Source organism: Zonotrichia albicollis, chromosome 2 (assembly GCF_047830755.1).
Source record: "Zonotrichia albicollis isolate bZonAlb1 chromosome 2, bZonAlb1.hap1, whole genome shotgun sequence".
NCBI classification, from domain to species: domain Eukaryota; kingdom Metazoa; phylum Chordata; class Aves; order Passeriformes; family Passerellidae; genus Zonotrichia; species Zonotrichia albicollis.
This window is the reverse complement of record NC_133820.1, coordinates 17,679,420-17,697,071: the sequence shown is the minus strand read 5'-3', so window position 1 is coordinate 17,697,071 and position 17,652 is coordinate 17,679,420. Positions and strand designations below refer to the sequence as shown.

General features: G+C 42.1%; 2 long non-coding RNA genes across 3 annotated transcripts in view; one reads left to right on the top strand and one right to left on the bottom strand.

Moving 5' to 3' along the window:
- Positions 1 to 17,652, bottom strand: part of LOC113459515 (uncharacterized) — a 96,562-nt gene that overhangs the window by 52,298 nt on the left and 26,612 nt on the right. The window lies entirely within an intron of this gene.
- LOC113459516 (uncharacterized) lies at positions 927 to 16,904 on the top strand. Of its 2 annotated transcripts, XR_012578839.1 has the most exons (4): positions 927 to 1,068; positions 12,942 to 13,173; positions 13,867 to 13,992; positions 15,318 to 16,892. It is a non-coding gene; the product is annotated as an uncharacterized LOC113459516 (long non-coding RNA). The 2 variants fall into 2 exon arrangements; XR_003380822.2 differs by lacking the exon at positions 927 to 1,068 and having other exon boundaries at positions 12,745 to 13,173; positions 15,318 to 16,904.

The window sequence follows — 17,652 nt, the reverse complement described above, 5'->3', positions numbered from 1 at the left end:
TGCATGCATATATGCAGTGTTTTGTACAGTAACCATAAAAATGACATGTTTTATACCTTTCAAGCACAAGCAACCTGTTTTGACTTTGTAGCACTTGGTGAGTCATTAGAGAAACTGATCTTACTAAAAGCTCTGCTATTTCTCTTGTTCTAACTGAGATCCCTAAAAATAAAGACTTGGGTAAGATAAAAGCTACAAAAACAAAATAATGTCCATGTTCATTGTCTCTTCATCTTTGCAATGTGCAGACTTGGGCATCCAGCTTGCCTTTCCTTTGCCATCCAAGACAAATGCTGGCTCCAGAGCTGCTCATCTGAGGTGGAGCCCCACTGTGCACAAATTAGGTTTCCTCCTTTCCTCCAAGTGCATATGGAGGGGAAAGGAGGGTATCTTTTTTCTCATAGACTCAGACAATGGAGGATCTGGTGTAGCTGGTGTCTGTGATGACACCTGGCTGAGCTCACTCCACCTGCCCACCCACCACGTCTGGCCCATGACACTCCTGGCCACACTAAGCCTCTGGAGCTGGAGCTGCAGATCCAGGCACCATGCCTATCACAGGTCCCTTGGCTCATCCCCTGCCTGGGACCTGCCCACTGGCTCCTTGTGCCCCTGGTTTGTGCCATCCTGAGCCCTGGACACCACCACAGCTGATGCAGAACTTCCATTTGCAGCTGAGCTCAGCAGGGGAACGGCAGAAATGAGTGCAAGAAGACAGAAACACCAGAAAGTCTTTGCCTGTGATCACAGCATTGCTCTCCGTAACAATCAACCACCAGAAGTGAAGGCAATTTACAGGAGGAAAAGCAACAACTAACCTATAAATGAAGTACTGCATTCCTTCTCAATGTATTTTCCCCCCAAGCAATCAATTAATGTTTCTGCAACAAAGAGATTATCAGCTCCTGTGAGTGGGAAAGGAGGGGTCTGATGTGAGAGTGAGGGGGCTCTGCTGCACATGACACACTGCAGAAAGAAGCACCTCCTGCAAGATGCAGCACATTGCATCCAACAAATGGGAGACATTCCTGCACTGAGGAATCATCTTACCTCTGAATCCAAACATCTGTGAGTTTTATTTACTTGTTTTTGAAGTCTGAACAAGCAGCTATGTGTGCAAAGAGTCTGCAGGGTACTTTCTTTGTTGTTCGTGCCTTCAATCTTCCTCTGGCTGGTTGTGAACAGTATTTTGCTGCTAAGTATCAGTGGACTCTTTCATGGTGTCTGAAAGCTTGTCAATAAAAATAACTGCAACAAGAAAAGAACAGCTTTCCTATCGTGCAGCACTTTCAAGTTATCTCTTGATAGTGAGCGGTCAGATGTCACCACTATAAAACCACAGATTTCTGGGATAATGTATAACCCGAACAATAAATCTAGTATTGTATTCCTAGTCTTTCACATCAGATATGCAGGGCCTGGTGTCACTGCTTTTCCCTTCAGTTTAACCAGGGTTGGTCTGTCTGCTTAAGCTGAATGTTCTTCTGACTCCTACTCCTTTCTAAAACTAACCCACTTCATCTGCTGCCTGAATAAAAAGCTTCTCGTTAGTCACGACATCTTCCTGCACTGTTTTATTCACAAAGTTTGACAGAAAAATACATGTTATGAAACCAACTTTTAATGCTTGATGGAAATAGGTCCGAACCTGCCTGGGCAGCTGTCCTGTGAAAACTGAAGGCAGCATTAAGATCGGCATTTTCACCTTCTTGATATGTTGGCAGGCTTGGGTCACCCACTGATCAGACTAAAGATGTTTATGATGGGTGGGCCAGAGATCCTTCAAAACCAACTCCTGACCTTTGACAGTGGTCAGTAGTAGGTGTCTCAGGGCAGAGGAGGACAAATAAGTTGTGGTGGAAATCACATTGCTTCCTCAACCTGCTGCCTCAAGCCAGATGTGCTCAAAGTTTTAGTAGCTCAGGAAACATTTTTCATTTTGTGTTTTGGTCATTGCTTCATAAAGCAATTCAGACTTTCCACTCCATAACATCCTATGAGTAAAACATATCCAATGATCTGATTTATGCATTGATCCACTTTCTTAATTTCCTTCAGATCTTTAGTCTGATAACACTAGAAGATGTTACCCAGAGAGGCTGTAGGATCTGCATCCTACATTCAAAACCAAGGAAGATAAATCCTGATGTAAGCTGGAGGTGCTTAGAGAGAGGTTTGCACCAGATTATGTCCAGGGATTCCTTTCAGCCTAAATCATCCCACCTATGTAACTTGTCAGGGTGTTCACCCCCCTTTTTAGCAAGTAGTAGTGAAGCACCTCTTTCTTCACTTTCTTCTTACCCATCAACCACATCATTGATGATCCCATGGAGAACCAAGACCCAAGAGCCCCTCTTTGCCCTTGCCAGATCTCTTTTCCAGACTCCAGAGTGATTATTCTGTTTTGCCTTTCCCCTTAGAAAAGGGTGAGGTGCCCTGTACCTTCACTCATCCTTTCTCTCAACCTTTATTAATTCAACTTCAGCCTTTCTAAGGGAGGGAGGAAGAACCAGAACTGCTTGCAGAGTTTGAGAGGTGAGCAAATCCTGCTTTTTCTACTGTGGGAAAATGGTATATCCAGACTATTATAAACTCCTCTTGATAACCCCAGTCTGGTCAACTTTGCAGAGCCATGAAACAGCATTTTCCCCATGGTACTCTCAGACTCCTATTTCTGTCTCTTAAAGTAATTCTTGATCATAGTCCCATCTTACAGCACCCTCGCTCCTCTCCTTTCTCCTCTTCATTCTTGCACTTCCCCAGCAGTCAGGGCAACACTGGTGTTTGTGTGGCTCTAGGGAAGCCAGGCAGTCTCCGCAGGAGCTTCCATCACACCAGGAAGCTCTGGCTTGAAGGGAAAGGCTGTGGCTCCTGGACATCCTCAGTCACTGTGTCTTCTGGCCACCACAGCCACTTCTGCTGTCCTGCCCACCACCCTGAACTTCTCCTGCAGCACCTTGGGACACCATGAATGTCCTACCACATTTCAGAACCCTCCTTATCTCCACAAACAAAAGGTCACTGGAAGCTTTTTTCCATGTTAACGCCTTAAAATGGCTCCACAAAGGAGCAGAGAACATCCAGGCCAGTGCAGGGGATGGAGGGAATAGAGCGGGGCTGAAGGAGAGGGGCAGATGATGGCACTGCACTGCAGAGGCAGCTGTTCCATCAGTTGAGGCTGCTGTGGGACTGCAGCTGTGCTCACACTTCTAAGAGAGGAGCCCCTGGAAGCTCAGGGCCTGAGGAAGAAAGCTGTTAATGAGCATCTTTCCTTCTTCCCTTTCTCACATGCCAAAGTACAATTTTTTTAAAGGCAAAAGATAATAACTCTGATATGTTATGATTACACCACACGTTATTTTCCCCCAGCAAATCTTTGCTGGCTTTACATAAAGTCTGTCCTCACAAGGCTGTGTGAGATATCTAACACTGAAAGCAGAATACTGTCTTACAGAGAAATAAGGTGAAGTTCAGGGATGTAAAACTGTGGGGTTGAGTTCATGAAGTTTATTAGGAGCAGTCAAGAAACAAGACTTAAAGGTCTGTCTCAGACTTATTAATGTTTTTCACCACTAGAAAAGTTCTTATACAGAAGGAAGCATTTTTTCCCATACAATACTGCTGGGGAAGAGACTGAGGAAAAGCCTGATGCATGTCTGAAGGAGACACATAATTTCTGTACATGTTTTTCAAGTATCTTATCAATAGCCTTATCTTTTAGTATCCAGAGCCTTACTTTAACTTTCTCATCCCTAAGTAGGATGACTCAAGTTAGATGCCCTCACACAAACTGGAAAGACAATTTTCTGTCTGGGTCAAACTATTCCTCTTTTACATATCCCATTTTACATATCTTCTGAAATCCCTCCAGACTTCTCTTCAGAAATCTGAAAAAGATAAGCCCTGCTCTTCTAATATATAGTGATGGGACATCCTCTTCCCAGCCAAAGTTCTCTGCTCTCCAGCTATGGCCCCTGCTAGCAATATTCATGGGCTTGAGTGAGGAAAGCCTTTCAATATTTTAGTACTTCTATCCCTGTTCAGGAGAGCACTGGAGTCAAGAACATTTGAACTCACTGCAAACCCTTCATACTGTCAGTGAACTGCTGTAGAAAATGAGTAAATGCCCACAAGGGCAGCAAAGCAGAGGAAGAGTAACATAACTGGTGGGACTTTCATGTTTGCCTAAGGTTTTAAATGGTAGGTATTTTTATATCATATGACTTCAAAAATGATATTTGTTCATGTAATTAGAGACTGTACTGTCCCAAAGCAGACAAATTGAGACTCTGTGTGCAACACAAAATTGTTGTTTCCTTGTATTTGCTTACAATATATTCCTAATACATTCTTTTATAGGTTTATTTTTCCCATCTTATTCAATATTCCAACATATTTTAAAAGATAAAAAAAAAAATGAAGAGAGGAAAATATAAAGCTAAATTTCCAACAACTATGGCAATGACAATCCTACATATCTCAAAGGGGAAGGTTTTTCTGCATACTCTGGAAGTTACAATCACAAGACAACATCAGCAACAACCATTTCTAGCTTTGCAGAACCTGATCACAGTCTGAGCTGCCATGCCATCAGGAACTTAGACTGTCCCACCAAACACTTCCCACCAGTCAATCTCCAAGTGAATCAAGAAGATAGGCAATTCTTACTGAACCATTTCACAGTCACACAAAGATACTAGTTCCCCAAAAATTGGAAGGAGATACCTTGAGGAGAGAGGTCAGGAGCACTAAAGTCATGGAACAACACAAGGCTCACGTAAACCCCAAATGATGGTGATGGTTCCCATTACTCCTCCAAAAGGAGCAGACAATGACAAATCAGATTTCAGTTCCATTTTGATTTCAGGCTGTCCTCCATGTGACTGCATATTGCGCGTCCTGTAAGAAAAAACAAGAGGTTCCCTCTGGCTGTCCCAGGAAGGCCTTGTCCTGAAGCTGTTGCAGTGAAGACAGCTGTAGAAATTGTTTTTCTATGACAAGAACATGATGTGCAGAGCAGCAAGCTTGGCTCCAGAACCCAGTGAAAAGGCAGGATGCGGGAATTGCCTCCCACTCTGGCCATGAACCCAGAACCACATCCTGTCTCTCGGGAATGACCCACTGTTTTTCCTCTGCTGCCTACTACAGACCATGGGGATGGTTGACATCCCACTGGAGCCTGGAGGGGATTGTTTACTCTGTTATGAATACCATGTCTAGGCAAAATGGGACTTTATAGCAGCCCACAAGTAGTGAAATCCCAGCCTCTGTAGCCTGAGTGCAGAGATGCATTCCTGCTCTTCCCATCCTGCTGCAGTGCTCTGCTTCTGGTAGCTCAACCATGTGCTCTCCAAAACAAAGAAATACTACTTCAACCACTTCCCTGACACTCTTAACAATGGTCTTTTCATATCCCCCATATTAAATCTGATGAGATGGCTTTGCTTAAACCTGTACACTCATATACATATTTTCATGCTGAGACAATGTTTAATAAGCTCAGTCCTGCCTAGCTGAACAATTTCTATCCAGCAGGCATTGTTCAGGTAGGTTCACAAACCTTGAAAGGAGTTACCTGGATACCTTTCATTATTATGGCAGCATCCCTAGTAAATAGGGAATCACAGCTGGAGTTCTAACAGTGCTATGATCATTCCCATCTTCCCATATCAGCAATCCCACTAAAGCCCAGGGTGAATCTGCCCTAAGGTGTGGACGTGGTGAACAGTCAATACCACCAGCATTCAGTGAGCAGCCTGAGTAAACTCTGGGGGGGCTCAATTTCTACAGTGAGCACTGTTCCCTCTAAAACAGGACAAAACTCCATGAAGAACAAGCCTTTTACAGCTGTGATGGAGTTGTGCCCTCAGCTATTGTAGCAAAAAGATGAAGCCCAGAACAGTCATAGTTGACAGTATAAATTAATCCCTCTTAATATTTGCCTTGCAGGTTAATCTCAAATGCCACTAACCTACATATGTTTGAAAACAATCAACTGGTGTCTATTTCAATAGTGGTTGTGTATGCTCTAGAATCAATTTGCCCTATTTGTACTCTCTTCCATGCCTTCATGAGTTTAATCACCTTATTAAAAATGTGCAAGAACTATAAATAAGAGAAAAAGCAAATCTTTCAGCCATGAGGCTGAGTGGAGACATGTATATCAGTGAACATATTTCCTGAGTAATAGCACACTACACAGTTTGTAAAATGCAATTATGCTGTAGCAACTCTTATCAGGAAACATATTTACACTGATTTCTTGTGGCAATAGATCAAAGAACTTATTTCACTGACTTATATCTGTATTTAGTTGTACAGCAGTTTCTTACATAAATAAGCAAATTGTCTTCCTTTTTCTGAATAATTTCCTACTAATGGACAGCAGTTTTCCTGACATAGATGCTTTGCAAAGATTAATTTTTGAAGGCTAAAACTGGTGTTTGAATTTAAAATAACTCATGGTTGGAAAATTGCAGATGTGTGGAACACTGGTTGTCTGTAGAGGAAAAGAGAAGCAGTACACACAATGAGGCCACCACCCTGAGAAGACATGAGCAGGTGGCCTTGTCACAGAAATAGAGATTTTTTTTCTCCTGTCTATTTTCTCCTTTGTCTCTACCCACCCACAAAACTGCCTAGAAAAGTATAACTAATATTCATCCAGAAGAGGAGGACCAAGGAGCATGTAAGGCAGACAATTCCTGGCTCCTATTCCCTTAGTAACCAGTGGTGTGTGGAATTTACTTCTCAACCATCCAATCAGACTTCCATTGAGACAGGGCCTCCAGTACAGCTGAGCAGCTGATGGTGACTCCTTTGTGGGAGATTTTAAATATTTTGTTTCCACTCTGCTTTTAAAAGCCATTAGTAGCTGTGTAAGGGCTCCACACATGGGACAGGTCACCTCTGGGCTGCTGGCCTCTGTGCAGCCCTGCTCATTTAGGGGCCCTGACTTGTTTGGCTGCATCAGCACAGACAGGAATACCTGCAAGAACATTTGCAGCCCTTAGCAGCATGTTCCAGGCAGCATCAGCTGTGGTGTTCTATGATTAGCTGTGCCATGACCAGCTGGGATGAGAAGTGGAGACAAAGGATTGAAGTTTTTTTGAGGGCTGACTGAGAGGGTCCACAGAGCAGCCCAAAGAACCAGTCCTTTGACCTCCTATTCTCTAGAGCTGCTATGGAAATTTTTACAAAAGACCTTTTTATTTTTTTTTTTTTTACAAAATGTATGCTTGCTAAAAAATAGAGAATCTTATGGAAATACAGATGTTAAAAAAAACTTCTGGCATAAAAACTAGCTTGTGTCACTCTAGGAGACAATATGTGTCAAAGCTGCTGGAGCTGATGTAAGGATTTCAATTTCAGGATTAGGTGTTCTCCTTACCAGTGTTGTTTGATATAAATGAAAAAGCATCTTCTCCAAGCCCACCCACTGGAGAAGTTTCCACTTTTTATAAATAAAAAAATACTTGGCTCAGGAGCAAGCATCTGAGTGTCCCTCATACTAGAGCAGTGCTCAAACCCACACAAACATCTCTGGGAGAAGCACAAGCAACTTCTATGGCCAGACCCATTTAAGGAGAGCCACCACAGAGCAGCTGATGGAGAGGTGTCAGGGGAATCCCTCCTGGTGTGAGAAACCCAGATCAAGCCAAGGAAGGGTTTAAATCTGCTTCTCCAATAACCCCAATGTGAAAAACAAGCACCAGGCTACCACCTAGTCCAGAACAAACTTGCTCTTTTCCCTATTTGGAGAAGACTTTTAGAGTTCTGCTTCATGCCAGAGAAGCATGGAAACATTACTCAGCCAACTCTGCTGCCTAAATTTGTTCTTGAAAATGGCAACTAGTTACAATTAGATTTCCTTAGACAAGTTTGAAACCAGGTGGGCAAAATGATAAATCTTGCATTATCTTGCAATAATTACAGCTAATTCATTAAAGGTAACCCCAAAATGCAGGTCATTTATTTGTGACAACTCCTCTTTTGGGCAAGGAGTTTTCTATGTCTGGGAAAGTTTTCATTTAGGTGGAAAAATAAGTTGCTTAACTTGTTTAAATTAATAACATGGAGAAAGAGAGTAATCAGTGCAAGTCCACATTGGGAGGGAACCCTGTGGAACTAAAAGAGTTTTATATGCCAGGATAACCAAAAGATCACCTGCAAGCTTCACAAACCCCTAAACTTAACTAGTCTGTGGGTATTATGGGGAAAGACATGATACATTTATTACTGAATTGCTTGTGGAGGCTGATCTATGTCAGCAGACACTGCCATGTGGCTGGGTGCCCTGTCATTTCCTACAGAGGTGCTCACAAGTCTCTGAATGACACTGAGGGAATTGTTCAGGAGAGCATCACACGTGTCCCATTAATTTCAGGAGGAGATGTGTCACTGCACTGCACTCTTTTAGAAATTTTCCATCATTACTTACATTGTCTAAGTATTTTGCATTTTCAATGAGTGATGAGCACAGAAGTAGAATAAAAACTGATTATGGTTCATATCTGATCTTCCAGAATGTTTTAAGATGTCAGTTTTACTTGAAAGAAGGAAAGAAGCTGCCAAAGGCAAGCATGGTTTGGGTGAAGAGTAGGTTATATCTGTACCTACCCATGCCAGGTGACGTTCCCTTCTAGCATTGCTCTGGGAGGAAGGCTGGTTTAAGAAGTTGGTTTATTGACTGATTGTTTCCTCTAGCCTGGGAAATTTCAATATTTGCATGATGGACCCAGAAATCTATACCCTGGAGGGACAGGAGTAATTTCCAAGTTCAAGAGTTCTGCAGCCACAGAGAAGCACTGAAGAACAGTTCAAATCATTGGACTCAATTTCTCTGAGAATAAGGAAAGGCAAATATGGGCCAGTGGATTTAAGTAAGTGGAAAACAATGAAAATACTTTAGACTTGGTTTAAAAACACTTGCCAAGTTGTTTTGGTTTAAAAACAGAAAGCAGTCACTTAAGCTCATTATCATGTCTGGCCATGCTCCCTTCATGCAACATCTCACACTAGACTTTACTGTTGTTATTATTAACTTGACTAAAGATATTTTTTGGGAAAAATACTCCCAACGACCAGAACATTTTAAAAAGTATTAGTTACTGCTTTTGATAAAAAAGTGGTCTTTAAAGGAGCTGTTAATCCATATGCGCTTTGAGAGGTGCTAATGTGATTTAACCAATGTGTTTTCAAAGCACCACCATTTATTTTCTCAGTCCACTTATGCTCTGTGGGAATTAATGAAAAAGAAAGGTAGAATCCCAAGATACTGAAATATAAGCCAATGGATGCTGATGGATCTAGTGGTCCCTAAGAGGCCTCTGTTGACCACACTGGCTGCAGTCCTTTTACATTGAGACTGTGGTGAAAAATAGGGTCTTTGATGTGCTGAGCTAAATAATGTCAGGGAAACTGCAGCCTTTTTTGGAGACCAGCACCCAGCATTTGTAGTAACCAGGTTGTTCATTTAACATGTACTGGCTTACTAAATAAAGTAAATTAAAGGCTGAGGTGGCAACAACGATAAGCAGCAAATTTGTTTGTTCAGTAGGGAGCTGAAACGTGTCGGCTCATGCTTTGATCAAGTTAAATTGAGAGGTTTCAAAGTACACACAGGAAATGCTCCAACAGATTAACTTTGTCCCTGGAGGTTCGTCCCAGTCACTTTTCAGCCTTCTGCACTCTGTTATCTGTTTCAGCAATTCTGTAACTTTAACCTCAGAGAATCCACAGAGAAAAGTGACAGTGTTAAACATCAAGGGTTGACTTCTAGCGTGATGGGCATAATGTCTTGGTCTTAAGAGACAGGCTATTGGGCAGTTTTTGGTTCTTAACAAAAAGGAAGGGGAAAAAAGGAGAGGAAATGGAAAATTAAGTGTTTTTTAAAATCATTTGCTTTAAATGCAGTAAAGGTGGTAAATCATTACTGCAAACCAGTATTCCCACATGCTGTGGAGATCAGTACATTGAAGCCTGGCTGCTGAAAGACCAGAGCCTCAAACTAAATTGACTGCAGTTGAAGGAAGGAAACAGCTTTCCCTGAAATGCTCCCCATGGACAGGTGTCTATAAATAAACACTTTTCCTAAAAGTGGGTTTTCCTCTGTCTGAAATGGTGCCTGTTCACACTGCAGCCAACCTCTCTGTGAGCAGGTTATTTTCACAAAGCTTGTAGGAACTTGATTTTCTTTGAGAGATCAATGGGTTGAAATTTGTCAATAGGTTCAAAAGATTTCGGGGGTGTGGAAGTGACGAAGATACAAGCGCACGCAGCAGGATTGCATAAGCCTCATTTCTGCAGGAATCAGGGAAAAAAGTTGCAGCAATATTAAAAAAAAAAAAACTGAGCAGGCATAATTCCTAAAAAAATGCCAGTAGCTAGCCAAGACTTCATTTTTGCTGAGGGCAAAAGGAAAGGGGAGAGCTGTCATTTTCGGCAGTATTTAAGTATTTTAGCCTGTGACATCTTTTTTTGAGAAGTGAGGACATTTCACAGATAAAAACCACTTCTTTCTGAAATAAGGAATATGGAATCTTCTTATCCTATCAGGGAACAATAAAATCTCCTGAAATTGGTAGATGAGATAGCATTTTCTTCTGTTGCTAATAATGTTGTTCAGCAACAGATCTGTTCATGGAACTCAGTGGTACTTGTGCTGGCTCTCATTCACCATACACAGTGTTTAAAGCTGGCAAGTTATTTCACTGTTAGGGGTATCAGTGCAAACACAACTATACAGATCACAGAGGAACCTACATCTGCATGATTAAATAGTCTCCGTGGCTATAAGACTTCTGAGAGTCCAAGCCTGACCCTAAAGGGACCTAACTGGCAAAATCCCACTCTAGTTAATAAACCTGAATTAGCACAGTTAGTACACAGCATCTCAAGGGGAATTCAGAAGATAATGTCTATAAAACCACTTACAAAAAAAGCCAGCTGAGATGAGTTTCTAATATATTTGAAAAAATTGTAGTATATTTGAAAAATAGCATAGTACTCTAAGAATATTAAAGACAGAAATTTTGCAGTATTGAAGAACATAAGAATTTCTTATTTTATTGATGACCTATGGCACCATAGAATCCGAGAGTTATTTTCTCATCAATACAGGACTAGCTAGAAAATCCTGCTGCTTGGCAGAGCACAACCCTTAACCCAGGGAAGTGACCTATTGACTGAAAAACAACAGCAAATCTAAGTGGTCTGCTAACCCAGTTAATTTGTTCTGTTTCCCTGTTGTTGGAGTTAAATGTTAGAAACTTCAAGCATAATCTCGAAATCCAAATTTTAAGGATAATCTCAAAATCCCCAAAATATTTTCTTCTCTGTATTTTCAGTTCAGCTTTGTGTTTAAACAGAATTGTCTTCCTATGTATCTTCTAGACTTTAAATCCTGTCACTTGTAAGGTATTTCCCTTTAAAGAAGAACACTTGAACAAACAAGAAGTTTCCCCTCTCTGTGACAACTTGGGACACTGACCATGGGTGCTGCTCATTGCTGTGCCCAGGGTGATGTGCTGTGGCATGAAGAGCTTGGTTAAAATTCAAGAGTTGCTGCACATTTCCCCTCCTCTTTAATATCTTTATTTGCACTCCTCTCTGCACAGCCTTCTGGACAATCCCTTTGTGCTTACGATTTTCCTGACCCCTTCATTATCCTACATTAACTTCTTGTTAAAGACCTTCCTGCTGGGAAACCTAGAAACTTTCTTCCTTCCCTCCAGTGAGATCTTAACTTAGAAAGAACAGTTATAGCAATAATCCAATTTAGGGAAGAAAAAATAAGACAGCTGCTCAGCCATGCTATTCAGCACTGAAATTTTTTTTCTTTTCAACCTTCTTAAGTTTTTCACTTTTTTTAGGAATGGAAGCTGTGTGGAGCAGAAATTTTGTTCTGATTTTTGTTGAAAATACATAATACTAGTTATTCATGCAAAAGCAGTTCTAAATTTAAGCAAAAATAAACCATAACCTGAAATTCATTTTTATTTTTTAGAGCTAGCAATCACTCCAGACAATTCAGCGCAATTTTGACAGAAGTGCACCAGCTTAGCTTTTTACTTGAGATGGATCAAAAATACTCCCCAAATAAACTTTCCTACAGTATTTTCAGCACAGTCTTCAAAAGAGACAGAGACAAAAAAGAATCTTGGAAGTCTGCTGCACTGAGGCAGGAGGTCAAAGTGCTCACACAAATTGGTAAAGAAGTCATGTTTTATCAGTGGCACTGCAATTACGGACGTTTGATTTCTGTTTGTAGGACAAGGTCCTCTCATTGATGGAGAAGCCACCGGGCATGGAAAGAAAGGGATCTTTGTGTGAGGAGCAGCAGCACATGACAGACATCCTTGTGACCGGCTGGCTGACGCAGCCCAGGCTGCCCAGGCTCAGGCTCTCACTGCTCTTGCTTGTATCACCCCCATGGCTGGAGTAAAAAAACAAAAAATAAACCCAAAAAACCCACCCCAAACCAAAAAATAAACCCAAAAAACCCACCCCAAACCAAAAACCAAACACACAGCCTTTGAAAGAGGTGGCTGTGCTCACGGTTAAAATAAATAGATTAGGAAAGAACAAACTGCAGCCCCCTGGGCAGTGCTTGGTCTGGCTGTTCCCTGAACAAGCTTGTTTCTAGATTGCAGCAGGTATCTTTCCCAGAGCTGAAGGGTTCTCCAAGGGAGTGATTTCCCTTTTTTTTTTTTTCCCTCAGGCATTTCAATAGGAAAGTTAAAAATAAATGAAACGAATCAATGCCTTTTGGCTGCCGCTGTTTCAGCTGATGCCTCCTGTAGCAAAACACAGGCTTGATATGGTGCCTGAGAGCTCTTCACAAGAGAAAATGGGCTTCTCTACACAAGATTTTACAACTGCAGCTTTCCATCCTTATGACTTTGAGTAATGTTTTGCTTCTGAATGTTTATGCTTTCCAGCTATGAGTGAATACATGAAATAGCTCTTCTGTGCAGTGGGAAGCAACCTAACGAGCCTGAGCTACACTGAGGGCACTGGAGGAGTTTACAAATGTGTGGAGAGCATGTGCTGAGCAGCCCAGGGGAAACCACTCAAGGGAGTCCTCTGACAGAGCTGGGGACAGCACTGTGCCTGGAGCAGAACCGAAAATCAACCTAAGCAAAAAAAGGGGCATCTCAATCTCCATTGAATGTAGGTACCTAAATCTCTGGTCTATATTGTAGTCTTGTAGGTCTGAGGGAAAATCTATAGGCAAAAGAAGGCAAGCTGGGCTGATCTGGGTTTTACAGGGCCAGTGTCTTACCTTAATTAGGTAGCACAGGAAGTGGATGAGTAGAGGAATAAATAACATGTTCAGCCAATACAGAGCTGGGGAAGAAAAAGTCTCCCTGGGGTTAAAATTTTATGAAATTCTTGCTTTTATCTGCTGAGAGAGGCATTGGTTGGTGGCAAAATGACATTGGTGGAGACTGAAGGGGCTGATGATGAGTTTTTGGGAACAAGGCTCAACCCCAACAGTCTCTCCCAAAAAATTCCATTCAACTCTTGTAGGGAGTGAAAGTTTAGTTCTACCTCCAAGGTAGAAGCTAAAAGAGAGGCTGGAACGGTGAATTGGTCCATTAGGTACAGAGACTGAAGGATAAGCTACATGTGCATGAGCTGAACAGCCACTAGGGAATATCAGGGTGAATGTCACATTTAACAGTGATCCTGAAAAAAGCAAATAATTATCTGAAGAAAGAAAATGGCAGCACAATGTTTGAAAGTCCTGTCATACTAAATATTTTCCTGTGGTTTTGCAAGAATGGAGTGGCACAAGCACCATTAAGAAAAGGCCACCTACCATCAGAGATCACATAAAGATCAATTCAATTCTGCCCTCAGGCATTTCACAGGAAGCCAGAACATGTTTTGGATGGCAAAATGGGATAAGAGGATTTACATACTGGACACTGCAGTAAAAAGAGACTCAGAAGAAGAATACAGCCAGTCTGCTGCTCTATGGTCAAGGTAAGGGTACCAAGTTCAGCATTCCACAAAATCTATCTCACCGGCCAAAATCTAGTCTGAGAGCACTCAAGAGCAGTCTGTGAGTGGACTGTGCAGGGATAACACTTCACAAAGGATGCAGCTCTTAACAGCCTGCCTGCCAAACAGGAGCAGATGATGAGAGCAGGGCAGGGAACACAGCTCAGCATGCAAGAGACTGAGTACAGGGACTGGGTAGGGAACACCTCTGCCCTGTGGCCTTCAAGCCTGGTGCACCAGTGACACAGTGACACAGTGCCAGCACAGCACGCCTCCACAGGGACACCAAAGCTGTGCAGCCCTCCTAGCATGAGAGGATCACAGAATTGGTTCAGAAGAGGGGCCACTGGCTACTGCTCTGTACAGGAAAACCAGGGCCAGTGGGGTCCACTGGAGGAGGCACTTGAGGTTGGTGAGGGGAGGCACCAGGACTAACACCAAAGGGGTTGTAGTCACCATGAACATCCTCCAGACTAGATGTCCCTCAAAGGGTTTTAACTTCCCTTTGAGTTGATGCCTGTTGGCCACAGAGGAAAGGATGTTGTTCCCAGGGGTACCCTGGCCATGCTGGTCAGATATGGGTGCTGGGACACCCTGCTTGACCATCCTCAGGTGGCCACTGTCTCCTTCTGCTTCAGCACTCCCTGACCAGATTTCCAATCCCGGGGTTTAGCCAGGCAGTGCCCAGGGCATGGGGCCAGCCTGTCTTCTTGATCAATACCCAGCTGTGGGGTGTTCCTCCACCTCCTTCCAAAACCCCACAGTGGTCTAGCAGACAGGGAAAGCAGCATGAGGTTGGCTAGCCCCAGGCTTCCTGGCCCTTCAAGAGGAAGGCGGCAGGCTCTCTTACACCATCCTTCAATAATTTACTAGACAGGCACTAACAGCTTCCCCCTCTGTTGTAACAAGCAAGTCAAAAACAGTAGAGCAGAAGCATCCATCTCTGACATTCCTGCAGGTTTTCTGTAATGGATCACTTTTGATTAATTAGTGAAACAAGTTTGAAACAGCCTGCAGGATACTTGGTGTGTGCTTGTGTCTCAAACTGGAACAGGAAACCAAATCTCTCTCTATAAAACATGAGCATAAAAACTCTGCCCTTATTGTTTCCACTGTCACAGGGGTCCTCCTTTCTTTGCTATCCATGTAGAAAAGAAAAAAATAACTAAAGCATCTTTGCTATTGTACTAGAACTAAAAAAATAAAATAAATTTGTTTTGCTCACCTTTCCCTCTCTCACCTGTGAACACACAGCCATTGCTTGACAAAATGTAGCACAAACACACAGCATGGCTTTTCTCCTGCAGGTTTGCTCTCTAGAGTTTCCTCAGTTAACCCAGGGACTGGCTTCCTACAGCTGGCTACCAGTTCAACACTTGAAGCACAGCTCATCTTTAACAAAGTCCCAAGATGATGAATGTGGTACCAATCTCAGCCTGCATGGGCAACACCAGCTCTGGACCAGCTCTGGAGTCTCTTGAACAGCAGCACACACTGTGAAGAATATGCTTCAAGATGCTGCTCACTCAGAGAATTTTTGTTAATTTTATTATATATTGCCCAAACTACCATTTAAAAAAAAAAAACTGGTTAAGGACAGCAACTTTCTCCTTTTTTTTTTTTTCCTGGGGAATTAGTCTGAGGCCTTGCACGCTTTCCCACGCTCACAGATTGCGGGTTATAAATGCGTGGGAGTAATGCAGTTTCGATCAGTCAGGTAGGCTGGGTTTCTGTTAGCTGCCTGCATACCTTTGAGCCCTATCAGCACACAGTGATCAGTGGAATTCCTGGCATTTTTGTCATAGCATCAGAGGCAGTACTTTACAGAGTAAATACCAATGACCTGCTGTTCTGTCAGGGCTCTGTACTTACCTTTTATTTTCAAGTCAAAGGTTAGGCCTATTTATGTAAATCCTCAGCCATGGGCCAAGTAATCTGACCTCCTGGTTTTCATTCTCCTAATTGTTTCAGGTATTTTTCTTGAAAAGTTTGGTCAGTTAAAGCTTGGGATCTTTTTTTAAGGCGCCTTTGAAGGGCTCTAGGGGCTTTCATAGCCCACCCAATTTGCAAAGTGGAAACATCAGTGACCTGATGCCCTGGGCACTTATTTAAAATTCATTACCAGGAAATAAGGTTTTGATATATAGTCCCTCTATGGTGAAGAATATGTTAGGGAACATATGCATGCCATTTTTTACTTTGGATTATGTGATCTCTGAAGCCACATAGAGAGGCAATAATAAATTATATTCCTGTTTGCCCTTCATTTCTAATAAGAACGTTTTCAGCTGTAGATAGTTTGGACTTCCCACATGCTGGCCACTGCTTATAATTCCTTTGTTACTTCACGCTTGGCCGTGCCATTTTATTCATAAAAGGGTGTCCAAAGCAGAATAACAAGAAAAAGAAATTTACTGGTTTTTTTTCAAGCCTGTTCTTTGAGATTCAGCCAATCTTATATACTAAGATTAAAAAGCAAGATGAATATCCTCTGAAAAAGGGAGAAATACATCCAGTTTACTCATACATAGAGGAGTACAACTACTCTAGATTTTGTCCCATCACCCCTGGGCATAGAAAATACGTATTTCCATATGACAAAAACCATCCATAGATAGGTCCATAGTGGGAGTAATTCTCTCCCTTCTTCAGGTATATTAAAACTAGAAACACTTATCAGATCACTGCTTTCACTTCTGACAGTGGGTAAATCGCCAAAAATGTATGCTATCACATTTCAGTATTTATTTCTTCCCTAGTCTTCTTCCTGTTAGGTGTCACTTTGAGACATGCAATGGAAAAGAATAATTAATATAATAAAAATAATATGTTCTTTAACTAGTGCTGATACCAGAGCTCATGCTACCATCGGAAAGCAGCAGCTCTAAACTGGAATTTGCCTTCTGCATTTTAGATCTGTGGAGACCAACAGCACAATCAGAGAGCTGAAGTTTCAGCATCTGGGGCACTCATTATGCAGCTTATTCTCCAGGTATATTCCTTTTAATTATTGGAATAGTCACTTGTCTGCTCTTGGTGAAAAAAAACAGGCTAAGTGAAAAGCACCACTTACTTTATTCACTGCTGTGTGCTACTGCCTTGAAATACAATGTTCATTTCTTCAACCTTCAGGTAACTACAAGCTCATTCTGGGGGGAAAAAATTCCTGCATTCTATACCCACCAACAGAGGAACACCAAGGAAACATTAAGGAAGTCATTAGAAGTTAAAACACATAAGCTGTGTTATGTGTTTTAACATAACATAGATATAGATAGAGATAGCAGAAATTGCTATGGCAAACAGATGAGCAATGGAGACACAAAATAACGACAATGGCTGGTAAATGGAAGTAAAGTCAAACTGTCAGAAAAGGTGAAATTTGAGAAGTCCTGAGTTAGGGTCTGGAAAATGTGGAACCCACACTCAAGAGAGAAATTGTACATTGGGACTTTTCCCCACCTCTCGTGATTTCACAGGCTACTTCCCACACTGAGCCACAATTGCTGAATATCTCTGCAGCAACTGCAACTGTTACTTACAAAGCAAATTTTGAAAATACTTTGACTTCCTTTGAACTGAAGGAGACGTTGTTGTTTGGTAAGGCAAATTCCCAGGGGACACCATTTGAGACCATGCTCT